Source organism: Lithobates pipiens, unplaced genomic scaffold (genome assembly GCF_037356315.1).
Source record: "Lithobates pipiens isolate NorthernLeopardFrog02 unplaced genomic scaffold, aLitPip1_a1.2 Scaffold_28, whole genome shotgun sequence".
Taxonomy (NCBI): Eukaryota; Metazoa; Chordata; class Amphibia; order Anura; family Ranidae; genus Lithobates; species Lithobates pipiens.
Genome location: NW_027507789.1, coordinates 223500408 through 223516764, shown reverse-complemented (window position 1 = coordinate 223516764; position 16357 = coordinate 223500408). Strand labels below are relative to the sequence as shown.

General features: G+C 46.0%; 1 long non-coding RNA gene across 1 annotated transcript in view; it reads left to right on the top strand.

Moving 5' to 3' along the window:
* The first annotated feature begins 235 nt into the window (after positions 1-235).
* LOC143934947 (uncharacterized) overlaps positions 236-16357 on the top strand; it is a 31648-nt gene continuing 15526 nt past the window's right edge. The window contains exon 1 of the long non-coding RNA XR_013263446.1: positions 236-373. This is a non-coding gene — a long non-coding RNA (uncharacterized LOC143934947). The remainder of the gene's footprint in view (positions 374-16357) is intronic.

Genomic DNA, 16357 nt, shown 5'->3' with positions numbered 1-16357 from the left:
TTGGCAACTATGTAAGGGCAGCAGACAGAGGATAATCCAGAGGCAGGCCGAGGGTCAAACACAGTTATCAGGCTGGGAGCCAGCAAGGCTAAGAGCAGGAAGTCCGTTAAACCAGCCAGGGGTCAGGTCAGGAGAGAATCAGCCTAGTCTTCAGACAATCCGGGTCACAACAGGAAGTGGTCAACAGGAACAGGAAGCAGAGGAACAACAGGTGAGCTGAGGAGACAAACCAGCAACTTGTCTGTGTGCTAAGGATCCTTTTATAGGCTGGTCAGGGATCTCACGTTATGCGCGTGTTGGTGCGCACTCGCCTCTCAGTAGGGCCGCAAATGTGCGTGTGCCGATCTTGTGTGCGTTTTTCCGCAGGAAGATGGTGAGTTTGATCCAAATGACTTCCCTGATACGGAATTATGCTATGTTGAGGCTTTCTCTTGTGGGTTCCATGTGAGTGGCGTATGTGAGTTCCCGGATTGAGAGGGCACTTCGGGAATCGTTCCCCCTCTGATGTTTTCAGCCTGGCTCCAGGATTTATTTTCACGTTTTTGTCACATATAATTATTCATGGTTTTTCCTTTTTTTTAATTGTATAACACTCATATTATTTCATATTATTGGGTTTAATTAACTGTTCTGGTGATCTTCATCGCTGTTTTTAGTTACAGGTAAATTTTTAGCACAAGTATATATTTTTACATATATATATATATATATATATATATATATATATATATATATATATAAAATTTCATTTATTTATTTTTATTATTATTACCGTATATACTCGAGTATAAGCCGAGATTTTCAGCCTCTTTTTTGAGGCTGAAAGTGCCCCCTCGGCTTATACTCGAGTCACCGCTGTCTGACTGCTCGATCAGCGTATCGAGCAGACAGACGGCGGACATTAAAATTCAAAAGCCGCGCCTCCTTCTCCGCCTCCGCCTGTGATAGGCGGAACACTGAATTTCCCAGCAGTCAGTGTTCCGCCTATCACGGACATCCGTTCATTCTCATACTACGGACGAGTATGAGAGGATGTCCGTGATAGGTGGAACACAGGCTGCTGGGAAATTGAGTGTTCCGCCTATCACAGGCGGAGGACGGAGGCGCAGCTTTTGAATCGTAGAATGGCCGCCGAGAAGAGCGGCGATCCATCGGCACGACACGGGACGGAGGAGGCACGGGACGGAGGAGGCACGGGACGGAGGAGGCACGGGACAGAGGAGGCACGGGACAGAGGAGGCACGGGACAGAGGAGGCACGGGACAGAGGAGGCTCGGGACAGAGGAGGCACGGGACAGAGGAGGCTCGGGACAGAGGAGGCACGGGACGGAGGAGGCACGGGACGGAGGAGGCACGGGACAGAGGAGGCACGGGACAGAGGAGGCACGGGACAGAGGAGGCACGGGACAGAGGAGGCACGGGACAGAGGAGGCTCGGGACGACGGCGGCTCGGGACGGAGGCTTGGGACACAGGTAGGCTGGACACACACACAAGGCTGCACGGACACACACACACACACACACACACACACACACACACACACACACACACACACACACACACACACACACACACACACACACACACACACACAGGGATGGATGGATGGATACACACACACACACACACACACACAGGGATGGATGGATGGATGAATACACACACACACACACACACACACACACAGGGATGGATGGACGGACACACAGGGATGGATGGATGGATGGATGGATGGACACACACACAGGGATGGATGGACGGACACACACACAGGGATGGACGGACACACAGGGATGGACAGCCATGTCTCACCCTCGGCTTATACACGAGTCAATAAGTTTTCCAGTTTTTTGGGGGTAAATTGGGGGCCTCGGCTTATATTCGGGTCGGCCTATACTCGAGTATATACGGTATTTCTAGTACTACTACATTTTTGTCCTATTTGTTACTGTGTCAGAAACCATGAAATCGGGCCCAAACAAAAATATAGTTAAATCGCACTTGTTTAATAATAAAATTAAAAAGAACAAACGTAGTCAAAACATAGCCAGGAGTTCAGTAACCGGAACGGGTAGTCAGCCAAGCCGGAAGTCAGGGATCAATGTAGTGGAACAGCAAGCAGGATCTGGAGCCAGAACGGATGTCAGCAAAGCAAGTCTTGAACAGGATCGCAGGCGAGCGTCTCTGTGATGTTGACCAAAGTGAAGGCAGAGCTCCTCTAGACTGAACGGCTTAAGTAGTCAGGACTGATGAGCAGGATATCATCAACAGCTAAATAACTGTGGAGAGAGACGGGAGCTGGCAATTAGCCAACAGCTGAGCGGCCAGTTCAGAGAAGGAAGGGCTGAGCCCAGCCCGTTTTCATTAGTGATGCACCAATATATCAGCCGCCGAATACTAGTGGCTGAAAAATAGGGTTATTGGGTGTTTTGCCGATAGAAAAAGAAAAGGTGCCAACAATGGCATGACTTTAATGCAAAATTGTGTTCCATTGACTTCAATGCAAAAACGCCCCCTATTGGCTTTGATGCAAAATCGCACTCCATTTACTTCAATGCAAAAACGCCCCCTATTGACTTCAATCCAAAATTGCACTCCATTGACTTCAATGCCAGTTCAGAGAAGGAAGGGCTGAGCCCGGCCCCTTTTCATTGGGGATGCACCACTATATCGGCTGCCGAATACTAGTGGCTGAAAAATAGGGTTATTGGGCGTTTTGCCGATAGAAAAAGAAAAGGTGCCAACAATGGCATGACTTTAATGCAAAATTGTGTGCCATTGACTTCAATCTTAAAATGCCCCCTATTGACTTCGATGCAAAATCGCACTCCATTTACTTCAATGCAAAAACGCCCCCCCCCTGTTGACTTCAATCCAATATCGCACTCCATTAACGTCAATGCAAAAACGCCCCCTATTGACTTCAATGCAAAAACGCCCCCTATTGACTTCGATGCAAAATTGCACTCCATTAACGTCAATGCAAAAACGCCCCCTATTGACTTCAATGCAAAATCACGTCCCGTTCCCCATGATGTCCAATATATGTAATGCTGGAGAGGAGTGTCAGAGACTGCAGACCTAATAGAGGAGATGGGGGTCAGAGAGTGGGGGCAGGATACTTTGTTGGGTGGGGAGATGCTGCAGAAGACAATACCAAACTGGGAAGATGTTACATGAGGCTAATAGAGATCAATGCACCCTAATCAATGTTCCCAATACAGACTGCTGAGGTCCGAGGGCACACATCATATACCAAAGGGCCGCATGTGGCCCTCGGACCACAAGACATTGAGTGAAGGAAAACCATAGAGGTGAACCCAAGAACTCTGGTCCCTCTGCACTCCATTGGTTAGCTTTCAGGTTCTCCTTGAGCTGACCATAGAAAGGTAAGGCCAGTAACTGACTAAGAAGTTCTCATGCTAAGATTTCCTAGTAAAGAAAAGCCCCGGCCCTTCGCTGAGAATATAACGGAATGAGGAATGATTTGTGTGTCTTCCGGTCATGCAGTAGGACCATGTGCAGTATATGAAATGGACACCAGAGGGCACTGTTGGCACGCACTGTTATTAATGGAAACTAACCTGACTTGAAAGAGAAAAGTGTAATTCAAAGTTGAACTCCGGAGATATGCAAATATTTTCCAGATTCCTTCGTCATGCATCTTCTTCCTGGAATATCGGTGTGAATTGTGTATTTCTTCCAAATCTGTGCTGTAATCCAGTGTGAGACTTCCTGTAATAAAGACCACCCACTGCTGCTCTCTCTCTCCTTGTGCAGGGTGACTGGTCTTGTCTCCGCCCCCTCCTGTAGTTTTCTGCAGTCTGTAGTGGGTGGAGCCTGTGGGCCCCTCCCACAGCTCTGCTCTCTCGCCTTGTGCAGGGTGACTGGTCTTGTCTCCGCCCCCTCCTGTCGTTTTCTGCAGTCTGTAGTGGGTGGAGCCTGTGGGCCCCTCCCACAGCTCTGCTCTCTCTCCTTGTGCAGGGGGACTGGTCTTGTCTCCGCCCCTCCTGTAGTTTTCTGTAGTGGGCAGAGCCTGCAGGACCCCTCCCACAGCTCTTCTCTCTCTCTCTTTGTGCAGAATGACTGGTCTTGTCTCCACCCCCCTCCTGTAGTTTTCTGCAGTCTGTAGTGGGTGGAGCCTGATAGCGCCCCTCCCACAGCTCTGCTCTCTCTCCTTGTGCAGGGCCACTGGTCTTGTCTCCGCCCCCTCCTGTAGTTTTGTACATGCAGCCTGTAGTCAGGGCCATCTTTAAGGCAGGGCAAAAGGGGCAGCTGCCCTGGGCCCTGTCGTTGTGGTGGCCCAAAGCAGCTGCCTCATACTTTCCAACTATCCCAGTTTAAATTCCCTTGTCCCTTGAGGTTTTAGTCCTGTGATGTGTCCCGATATCTCGGTGTGAAGCTCTGTTACTAATGCTGCCCAGCTCTGCCCTATTGTGTACTGATGACTCACCTGCAGACCCCGTTTTTACACGTGAATACCGGCATTGTTATGTAAATAGTGGCGGACTGGCAGCCTTCATATGTAAATATAGGTGGTATTCATATGTATATCATGCTCCCTGAGGTCATATGCACCATCACCTATTTTGAATGCTGCCCACTGGGGAGATAAAGGGCCATGCTTGAAAGTCCTGCCTACAACTGTGGTCATTAAGCCTAACATCAGCCTGTTCTAGAAAGGTAAGCAAATTGGTGGGGGGGGGAGCGGGGGTAGTGTGGGGTGTGCAGACTGCAGAGGTAGGTAGAGAAGGAATTACAGTTTGGGGTGCACAGGTGAGCAAGGAGGGGATGTATGGAGGTAAGGAAGGTGGGTGCAAAATGAGCAGAGGAGGCAGAGTTAAAAGGGAGGGGGATTGGAGTGGAGAGGATGGGGGGGGGTTTGGGGTGCGGCGGTGTACTGACCGGGTGGATAAAGAGGGAGGTCACGTGCAGGGCAGCCCATTTATTTCAGTTGGCTGCTCTATGCGATACAAATGCGTAACAAACCCTTTTTCAAAATCACACGGTGCCAAGGCACATGTGAGCAGATGCAGGAGGGTGTCATTAACAATTAATGGCACTGCTGTGCATCTGCTAAATGGCAGCACGTTTCTGTGGTGTCAGGAAAGCGATATTGCATGCGTCCCCGACACACAAATGTAAACGTAGGCTAAATGTATCAGTTACATTGGTGGTCAGTGTAAATCTTCTCATTACATTGAGGCTTGGTGTAGAATCCTTTCATTCACACTAGTGGCCAGTGTGAATGTCCCCCTTACATTGGTGGTCAGTGTAAATCCCTCCTTACATTGATGGTTACTGTGAATGCTTCTATTACATTAGTGGTCAGTGTAAACTTCTATTACATTAGTGGTCAGTGTAAACCCCTATTACATTAGTGGTCAGTGTAAACCCCTTTTACATTAGTGGTCAGTGTTGAGACTCCTCTTTATATTGGTTGTCGGTAGAAAAAAATCAGCATTGCCATTGATCACACCCTCCCCCAGCACTGCCACTGATCCCATGAGTCCTAGGATCCCTAGGAGTTTTCTGTCTATTAATGGGTCCCCTCACCTCCCCAGTCCATGGTGTGCAGATGGTGAGGAGATGATGTGCTGTAACCTCCAGCAACCAATCAGTAAGCAGTAATGATGTGCAGTAACCAATCAGTGGGCAGTATTGATGTACAGTAATCTCTAGCAACCAATCAACAAGCATAAATTATGTGCTGTAACCTCTAGCAACGAATCAGTGAGCCGTAAGGTTTCCTGTAACCTCTAGCAACCAGTCAGTGAGCATTAATGATACACTCTAACCTCTGGCAACCAATCACAATCGCTAGCCTGATCTGATTCAGTAAACTGATTTTGAGTCTAGCTGCTATTTATTGTATGTCCCAGAGCAGGTGGAGAGCGAAATTGCATTTTTTTGCCCAGGGTCCAATCAATTTTAAAGATGGCCCTGCCTGTAGTGGGTGGTGCCTGCTGGCCCCTCCCACAGCTCTGCTCTCTCCCCTTGTGCGGGGTGACCAGTCTTGTCTCCGCACCCTCCCTTAGTTTTCTTGCTTGTAGTGGGTGGATCCTTCTGAGCCCCTCCCACAGCTTTGCTCTCTCTCTCTCTCTCTCTCCTTGTGCAGGGTGACTGGTCTTGTCTCCGCCCCCACCTGTAGTTTTTTGCAGTCTGTAGTGGGTGGAGCCTGCGGGGCCCCTCCCACAGCTCTGCTCTCTCTCCTTGTGCAGGGTGACTGGTCTTGTCTCCACCCCCCTCCTGTAGTGTTCTGCAGGCAGCCTGTAGTGGGTGGAGCCTGCTGGCCCCTCCCGCAGCTTTGCTCTCTCTCCTTGTGCAGAGTGACTGATCTTGGCTCCTCCCCTCCTGTAGTTTTCTGCAGGCAAACTGTAGTGGGTGGAGCCTGCTGGGCCCCCTTGCTCTCTGCACAGGCTATGTACAGCCCTGTGATGATGTCACTGCTACTTTTACATGGTAATATCTGGGTTTGAAAAGGCATTTAATACACACAAGGTGGATTTTATAACTTTTGTGACTATTGAGGAATATATTTAAATTGCTGTGCCCTGGAAGCCTAAACTTTAAAGGACGACTCCACCCAGAACTGATATATTCATTTAAATTGATACATGTTTCTTGAAACTGAGGTTTATTCTGCTTAAATTTTGCCTTTCCTCATTCCCTCCTCCTCCTCCATCAACATACCAATGACATTTTTACCTTTGCCATTTTTACTACATACCTTACTTTAGATCCAATGACATCATCACTGGGTCTCTGCGCTTCTCTATGCGATGCTGAGAGATGGTGCTGATGGGAGGGGCCAGTGGGGCGCTGTCCGTAACTTCCTGAGGGCTGACCCTTGGGAGGAGTTATGCAAATATCAAAATACCTTGGATGGGTGGGTGTCAGTCTGGACAAGGTGGGGGGCGCTCTTATGAATGCTGGATTTGCATAGGTAACACCCACATCTCAGCCTGCATGATTGACGGAACTAAAATCCAATGAATGAAAGGGGGCGGGAGAATGAGAGTCAGGCTGGGGAGCGAAAAGGGCTTAGATCAGTGATGGCGAACCTCGGCACCCCAGATGTTTTGCAACTACATTTCCCATGATGCTCCACTACACCGCAGAGTGCCTGAGCATCATGGGAAATGTAGTCCTGCCGAGGTTCGCCATCACTGGGCTAGATGACGTCCTCCAGCCAGGAAATGAGTGCGGGGCTCTATCCGACTTGCCGCGGCTTCGAAATGCGCATGGTGAGGAGCTCACAGTGTGCGGCGAAACCAGAGGAAGCCTTTTCACCCCGGTACCGGCGATCGTTGGCGATTTACGATAAGTCTGTGTTTGTAATAGTCGCTCCACCGGACCAGGTCGGGTATTCGATGTACGGCGCGGCGGTGCTGGATTTTGCCGCTGCGGCGGCGGCGGTGAAAGCGTTAACGTCTTGCGAGTCATTTTTGCGTCTCCTGTCCTCGGGGGTCACTCGCTGTCTCCATTCATTAGGCCGCCTCGTATTCAACTTGTCGCCGCGACCAGAAAGGGCCGAGACCGCCAGACAATAAAAAAAAAAAAATCAAAATTAAAAGGCCATTTGGATGCGCGAGGACGGAGTTTTTAATTTTCTGCCTGTCAGAATGTGACACTTCACATATTTTTCTGCCCCCCCCCCCCTCCACTCGCCCCCCTTCTCCTCCTAAATCTCAATCCGCTCTCCCTTCAGGAGATGACTGTCCTCCTGCGTGATAAGAAAGTGGACCTCCAGGGCAACTTGTGTCACTCTGGCGGGGGGGGGGGGGATGCAGGAATGGCCTCTCCCCAGTAGGGGGCGCAGGTCTGCTAAGCACAAAGCAAGAAACCGCTGAACGTGCAAATGCAGTAACCCGAGGCGGCCTGCTAGGGGGCGATCTCTGACATATTCTGAGTATTCTGGGTTTACTGCTCCTTGCCCATACTTTGTTAAACAAGCCAGAAAATCGTTATTTACCGCTTCAGCCCTGGAAGGATTTACCGCCCCCCCCCCCCCCCCTTCCTGACCAGAGCATTTTTTTTGCGATACAGCACTGCGCCGTTGTAGCTGACAATTGTGCGATTGTGTGACGCTGTGCACAAACAAAATTGACGTCCTTTTTTCCCCACTAATAGAGCTTTTTTTTTATGCCATTTGATCACCTCTGCGGTTTTTATTTTTTGTGCTATAAACAAAAAAAGACCGAAAATTTAAAAAAAAAAAAAAAAAAAAACTATTTTCTTTACTTTTTGCTATAATAAATATCCCCAAAAAAAAAATATATATATATATATATATATATATATATATAAAAAATCTAAAAAAAATATACATTCACACATATATATATATATATATATATATATATATATATATATATATATATATATATATATATATAATTATAATATATAAAAAAATAATTTCTTTCTCAGTTTAGGCCGATACGTATTCTTCTTCTACATATTTTTGGTAAAAAAAAAAATGCAATAAGAGTATATTGATTGGTTTGCGCAAAAGTTATAGGGAATAGTTCTATGGCATTTTTATTATTTTATTTTTACTAGTTAATGGTGGCGATCTGCGATTTTTTATTTTTTTTATGGGGACTGCGACATTGCGGCGGACAGATGGGACACTTTTGAGGCTATTTTGGGACCGGTGACATTTGCATACCTCCCAGCTTTTTGAGATGGGAATGAGGGACAACTAGCAGAAAAAAGTATGCAAGCATAGGACACACCCCCGGCCACGCCCCCTTAGAGAAGAATTGTAAAAAAAAAAAAAAAAAAAGAATGGTTAAACCCACAAGGGCTTTTTTTTTTTTTTTTTTTACCACTACTCTTCCTTTATATTGGCTTTTGGAATTTACAAATGCAGCAATTTAGAAAATCAGATGAAAGGTTTAGCGCTGGAAAACACTTTTTGATAGATAAAAAGTGCATTTTATATGCAACTATATAGGTCAGAGCAAAATGAGGAGGAATGAGGGACAGAGGGACATTGCTCCAAATCAGGGACAGTTGGGAGCTATGCATTTATACAGCGATCAGAGCTACAAATAGCTCTGATTACTGTATAAATGACACTGGCAGGGAAGGGGTTAAACAGTAGGGGTTAAGTGTGTTCCCTGGATGTGTTCTAACTGTAGGAGGGGAGGGGCTCACTACAACATGACAGAGATCACTACTCCCGATCACAGGGAGCTGTAGATCCCTGTCACGTTGCTAGGCAGAACAGGAAAACGCCTTGTTTATCCCCATTCTGCCTTTCCTCACCGCAATCGCGGGCCGTCGGCGAACGTCAAGTCCACCCTGGACCGGAAGTGATGTGATGACGTCCCTCTGGTCCTCCAAGGCCATAGAGGTGATCAGAGACGATAAGGATGACAGGTCCTCTTTATGGAGACATCCGGGGGTCTATAGGACCCCAGATATATCCTCTATATCGGAGACCCCAATTCTCTCCTTTTTCCTTTTTAAAGCTTAAAAAAGAATGACAGGTCCTCTTTATGGAGACATCTGGAGTCTATAAGACCCCAGATATCAGCTCTACCCTGGAGACCCCAAATCTTTCCTTTACCTGTAAAAGCAAAAGATCAAAACCAATAATTTTTTGATCTTCTGCGGTCCTCCGAGGCCATAGAGCAGTGATTCTCAACCAGGGTTCCTCCAAAGGTTGCTAGGGGTTCCTTCAGCATTGGGCAATTTCTGCCTCTCAGATAAGTTCCCACTGACACCATTGATCTTTTTAGCCATCTGTAAGGAGGTAATTCTTCCCAATGACCACAAGTGTAAGGACCGTTCTTACCACTGACCACAAGTGTAAGGACCATTCTTCCCAATAACCACAAGTGTAAGGACCATTCTTCCCAATGACCACAAGTGTGAGGACCATTCTTCCCACTGACCACAAGTGTGAGGACCATTCTTCCCAATGACCACAAGTGTGAGGACCATTCTTCCCAATGACCACAAGTGTGAGGACCATTCTTCCCAATGACCACAAGTGTAAGGACCATTCTTCCCAATAACCACAAGTGTAAGGACCATTCTTCCCAATGACCACAAGTGTGAGGACCATTCTTCCCACTGACCACAAGTGTGAGGACCATTCTTCCCACTGACCACAAGTGTGAGGACCATTCTTCCCACTGACCACAAGTGTGAGGACCATTCTTCCCACTGACCACAAGTGTGAGGACCATTCTTCCCACTGACCACAAGTGTGAGGACCATTCTTCCCACTGACCACAAGTGTGAGGACCATTCTTCCCACTGACCACAAGTGTGAGGACCATTCTTCCCACTGACCACAAGTGTGAGGACCATTCTTCCCAATGACCATCACACTAATGTATCATAAGTTGTAGATCTCTAATTTTTAGCATGGGGTTCCCCCGAGACCGGAGAACTATTTCAAGGGTTCCTCTGTGTTGAAAAGGTTGAGAGGCTGCCATAGAGGATGACAGAGACTATGAGGATGACAGGTCCTCTTTATGGAGATATCTGGGGTCTATAAGACCCCAGATATCACCTCTACCCTGGAGACCCCAAATCTTTCCTTTACCTGTAAAAGCAAAAGATCAAATCCAATAATTTTTTGATCTTCTGCGGTCCTCCGAGGCCATAGAGCAGTGATTCTCAACCAGGGTTCCTCCAGAGGTTGTAGGGGTTCCTTCAGCATTGGGCAATTTCTGCCTCTCAGATAAGTTCCCACCATTCTTCCCAGTTCCCACTGACCATCACACTAATGTATCATGAGTTGTAGATTTCTAATTTTTAGCAGGGGTTCCCCCGAGACCGGAGAACTATTTCAAGGGTTCCTCTGTGTTGAAAAGATTGAGAAAGATTGCCATAGAGGATGACAGAGACTATGAGGATGACAGGTCCTCTTTATGGAGATATCTGGGGTCTATAAGACCCCAGATATCACCTCTACCCTGGAGACCCCAAATCTTTCCTTTACCTTTAAAAGCAAAAGTTAAAAAAAAAACATTTTTTTGGATCTTCTGTTTACCTCCACCCTGGACGGGGGAAAAAAAAAAATAAGGATGACAGATCTTCTTTATGGAGACATCTGGGGTCTATAAGATCCCAGATATCTCCTCAACCCTGAAGACTTCAAATCTCTCCTTTACCTTTAAAAGCAAAAGATCAACAAATTTTTTTTTTTTTTTTATCTTATGCTTTAAAAAAAAATAGTTTACTTCCACCCTAGACAAGTGATGTCATATCGCTCTGGTCCTCCAAGGTCGTAGAGGCGATCAGAGGTGATAAGGATGACAGGTCCTCTTTATGGAGACATCTGGGGTCTATAGGACCCCAGATATATTCCCTATATTGGAGACCCCAAATCTTTCCTTTACCTTTAAAAGCAAAAGATCAAAACCAATTATCTTTTGATCTTCTGCTTTAAAAATAAATTGTTTACGTCCACCTTGGATGGGAAGTGATATCATGACGTCGCTTCGGCCCTCTGAAGGCCATAGAGGCAATCAGAGAAGATGAGGATGACAGGTCCTATTTATGGAGAGATCTGGGGTCAAAAAGACCCCAGGTTTTTACCTTTTTAAAAGCAAAAGATCAAAACACTTCCTTTTTTGTTTCTTTTTTATCTTTTTCAAAAAAAAAAAAGAAATAAGGATGACAGATCTTCTTTATGGAGACATCTGGGGTCTATAAGATCCCAGATATCTCCTCAACCCTGAAGACTCCAAATCTCTCCTTTACCTTTATAGCAAAAGATCAAAAAAAAAATGTTTTGATCTTATGCTTTAAAAAAAAAAATTGTTTACTTCCACCCTAGACAGGAAGTGATGTCATATCGCTCTGGTCCTCCAAGGCAGTAGAGGCGATCAGAGACTATAAGGATGACAGGTCCTCTTTATGGAGACATCTGGGGTCTATAGGACCCCAGATATATCCCCGATATTGGAGACCCTAAATCATTTCTTTACCTTTAAAAGCAAAAGATCAAAACCAATTATCTTTTGATCTTCTGCTTTAAAATAAATTGTTTACGTCCACCCTGGATGGGAAGTGATATCATGGCGTCGCTTCGGCACTCTGAAGGCCATAGAGGCAATCAGAGAAGATGAGGATGACAGGTCCTATTTATGGAGAGATCTGGGGTCAAAAATACCCCAGATTTTTACCTTTAGAAGCAAAAGATCAAAACACTTTTTTTTAAATCTTTTTCTTAAAAAAAAAAATAAAAAAAAAAAAAAAAAAAAGGATGACAGATCCTCTTCATGGAGATATCTAGGGTCTATAAGATCCCAGATATCTCATCAACCCTGGAGAAACCAAATCTCTCCTTTACCTTTAAAAGCAAAAGATAAAAAAAAAATGGTTTCTTTAATCTATAGGACCCCAGATATATCCCCTATATTGGAGACCCCAAATCTCTTCTTTTAGATTTTTAAAGCTTAAAAAAAAGAAATAAGGATGACAGGTACTCTTTATGAAGACATCTGGGGTCTATAAGACCCCAGATATCACCTGTACCCTGGAGACTCCAAACCTTTTCAGAAGATCAAAACCAATTTTTTTTTTTTTTGATCTTCTGCTTTAAAAAAAAAAAAAAACGGTTACTTACACCCTGGACTGAAAGTGAAATCATGACGTCGCTCCGGTCCTCCGAGGCCATAGAGGCAATCGGAGACGATGAGGATGACAGGTCCTCTTCATGGAGAGATCTGAGGTCAAAAAGACCCCAAATCTCTCCTATACCTTTAAAAGTAAAATATAAAATGCTTTTGATCTTATGCTTTAAAAAAAAAAAAAAATAGTTTGCGTCCACCCGGGATGCGAAATGATATCATGACGTCGCTTCAGTCTTCCAAGACCATAGAGGCTATCAGAGACGATGAGGATGACAGGTCCTCTTTATGGAGAGATGTGGGGAGCCCAGATATCTCCTCTATCCCGGTGACCCCAAATCTCTCCTTTACCTTTAAAAGATCCAAAAAATTAAATGCTTTTAAAAAAAAAAAATAGTTTACTTCCTCCCTGGCTTGGAAGTGATGTCATGACGTTGCTCTGGTCCTCCAAGGCCGTAGAGGCGATCAAAAATAATAAGGATGACAGGTCCTCTTTATGGAGACATCTGGGGTCAAAAAGACTCGAGATCTCTCATTTACCTTTAAAAGCAAAAGGTCAAAACACAATTTTTAAAAAAAAAATCTTTTGCTTAAAAGAAATCCCCAAAAATTAGTTACTTTCTCCCTGGACCGGAAGTGACCTCACTCTGGTCCTCCAACGCCATAGGGACAATCTGGCCTTTTATCGCCTCCGTGACCAACTGGCCGCACCGTCGTATCATTTCTTGTAAAAATGTCAAGCCCGAGAAACACCAGCTCGTGACCTTGGGTGGGGCTGGCGGGGGGGGGCGGAGTCCGTCGTTTCTGAAAGCGATCCAGTGGCTAATGAGCCGCTCTGAGTGCTTTCATGAGAAAGCCAATCGTTGACTGCAAAAAAATGACCGGGGCTCTGGCTAGTTTGCTTCTATTTATTAAATTGTATTGGAATTTCCTTTCAAATTTGTCTGCTAGTGAATGTAACAAATACTAATTTATCTGAAGTTACGAATTATCCGAAATAGCAAATGCCGTAGCTAAAAAAGAAAAAATGGAACGGAATGATAAATTAAAATAATAATAAAAACTTTTTATAATTATTATTAATTGTTAATTAGTTCTGTTCCGATACGGCGTTCGTTATTTCGGATAATTTCGGAACTTCGGATAAACTCGTATTCGTTACATTCACTAACAGACAAATTTGAACGGAAATTCCAATACCTAGAATTAATTAAATATTATTTTTGAATTTACAAATTTTCGAAATTTACTAATTTTCGAAATTTACACATTTTTGAATTTACACATTTTTGAATTTACACATTTTTGAATGTACAAATTTTCGAAATATTCAAATTTATGAATATTCAGAAAAATTTGTTAAACAGGTTGTCGTTAATTCATAAACATCTGAATTAACACATTTTTTTTTTTTTCAGAATATTCATAAATTCGAATATTTTCGAAAATTCGTAAATTCAAAAATGTGTAAATTTCAAGAATTCGTAAATTCAAAAATGTGTAAATTTCAAGAATTCGTAAATTCAAAAATGTGTAAATTTCAAAAATTTGGCGAGATTCGTTAAAAAAACAAATTCAGAACGAAACGAATTGCACATGTCTTACTATTGCATTAGGGCACGGGGTCTCAAACTGGCGGCCCTCCAGCTGTTGCAGAACTATAAGTCAGCCTTCCAATGCTTCATGGGACTTGTAGTTTTGCAACAGCTGGAGGGCCGCCAGTTTGAGACCCCTGCATTTGGGTGTGCGTGCGTCTACATATATATGACCCCGGCACATCGATCTCCCTGCCGGCACAGTGAACAAGAGCCGGTAAGAGGGAGATCTTTCCCATCTTCCTGGCGGCACACAGAGTGATGATGCTAATGCATATGGGGTGATTAGGGGGTGCCCAGGCACCTCCGGCGCACCCTGTGCTCGCACCTATCACATGCCCAGATTTGGACAATGGATATTGCCACCAAGCTGCAGTTGATTGGTTGTGCGACCGCTTCCTGCAGATTTGGGCCCAAAACCTTCGCCCGTCACAAATCCAGATCCTGGTCTCTGCGCCCAATAAACGCACGCGGTTTCGACATCATCGTTTACGTTGCGCCGGGAGACTTCTCATTCCTCTACAAACCACCAATCACAACCCTGTCGGAGTGTAAAGGTTGACGTGAGCAGAGAGGATTCTGGGATCGGTGGCCGCCTTGGCCTCCAGCAGGGAGTGGGATTATCGCAGACTGCCGCACCGGCTCCCCCCCCTCCTCTCTGCGACTGCCCAGCGCTCGCTGTTGTGTCTGGCACATGCTGGGCACGGAGGAGGGGGACGACTTCACCGCATTAGCTATCCTGCGTCTCTCGCTTCTCCGGAGGACTGGGGCTGCTGCAGGCTGTGTTCTCCAGACGCTGGCAGCCCGTGGGCACCGAGGAGGGCAGGCGCGGGGCTCGCCGCTGTCACACATCATCATCATCCGTCCGCTCCCCTGACCTTTTCACATGACACCCGTCTGCGGACGCCAACGCCTAATTCCTGACCCTCCTGGACTTGTCACCGCACCAAATTGTCCTAAAATGAAGATATATTTATGATGACAGCGGGGGGGGGGCTGGGGGGCGCCACCGGCATTGAGGAATAATTAGCTGAATAATGGAGGTAGGGGGAGGGGGGGCTTTTCCTTGTGCCTTTCCCACTACTACAATAAAAGTACCAGGAGGACTTAAAGCCGTATTACACCAGAAACATTCCTAGATGTGACGGCTGCTTTAGTTTTCTTTTTTTTTTTTTTTTTTTTTAGGCTTTCTTCCCTTTATTTTCATCTGGTGATTCAGCCAGCAAGTCTGTCGTTTTTCACAAGCAGAATGTATCAGGTTTTTTATTTCACAGAAGAATGTATAATTTTTTTTTTTTTTTCACAGAAGAATGTATCAGTTTACATGGATGAGACAAACCATTTAGCACTAACAGGGGGTGCTTACAATGATCAGCTTTTATTTGTGTAAAAGTTTTATCCCAAAAGAGGAAAAAAAAAAACTGTAACTGGTTATAAAAAGTTGAAGTCTGTTTGTGCATTTAAATCTGCTAGTCCATCCAACACTCCCCTCCCTCCCAGACTGACAATGCAGCTGTCCAAAGGTGCCCCCTGTGCTCATTCCTCCAGAGTGGGGGGGGGCACTAGCGTCACTGATAAGGCAGTAAAGCCAGTCATCCTGTACTGGGCCGGGGCCCCATCAGTTCAAAAGGGGGGCCCCGAGTACCTGCTGAGCAGGAGGTCCAGATGTCCTGTCTTATTGCAGATACCAATCCTCTTTTGTCTCCCCCTGCAGCGCTATCAGCTTCTCCTCTTCTTCTCCCCTCCGGCTGCACTGCATGGGGATTGGTTCTAGCACATGCACCTCTTCCATCTGCTGTCTGGCCCCCCTATTGCCCCTTTCCCCCTGCAGTGCTCCTGGCTTCCCTCCTCTCTTCTTCTGCCTCCCCCTGCAGTGCTACCAGCTTCTCATCCTCTTCCTCCCTCCGGCTGCGCTGCATGGGGATTGGTTCTATCACATGTACTGCTTCCATCTGCTGTCTTGCCCCCCTATTGCCCCTTTCCCCCCTGCAGTGCTCCCGGATTCCCTCCGCTCCTCCTCTTCCTCCCTCCGGCTGCACTGCAGGGGGATTGGTTCTATCACATGTACTGCTTCCATCTGCTGTCTTGCCCCCCTATTGCCCCTTTCCCCCCTGCAGTGCTCCCGGATTCCCTCCGCTCCTCCTCTTCCTCCCTCCGGC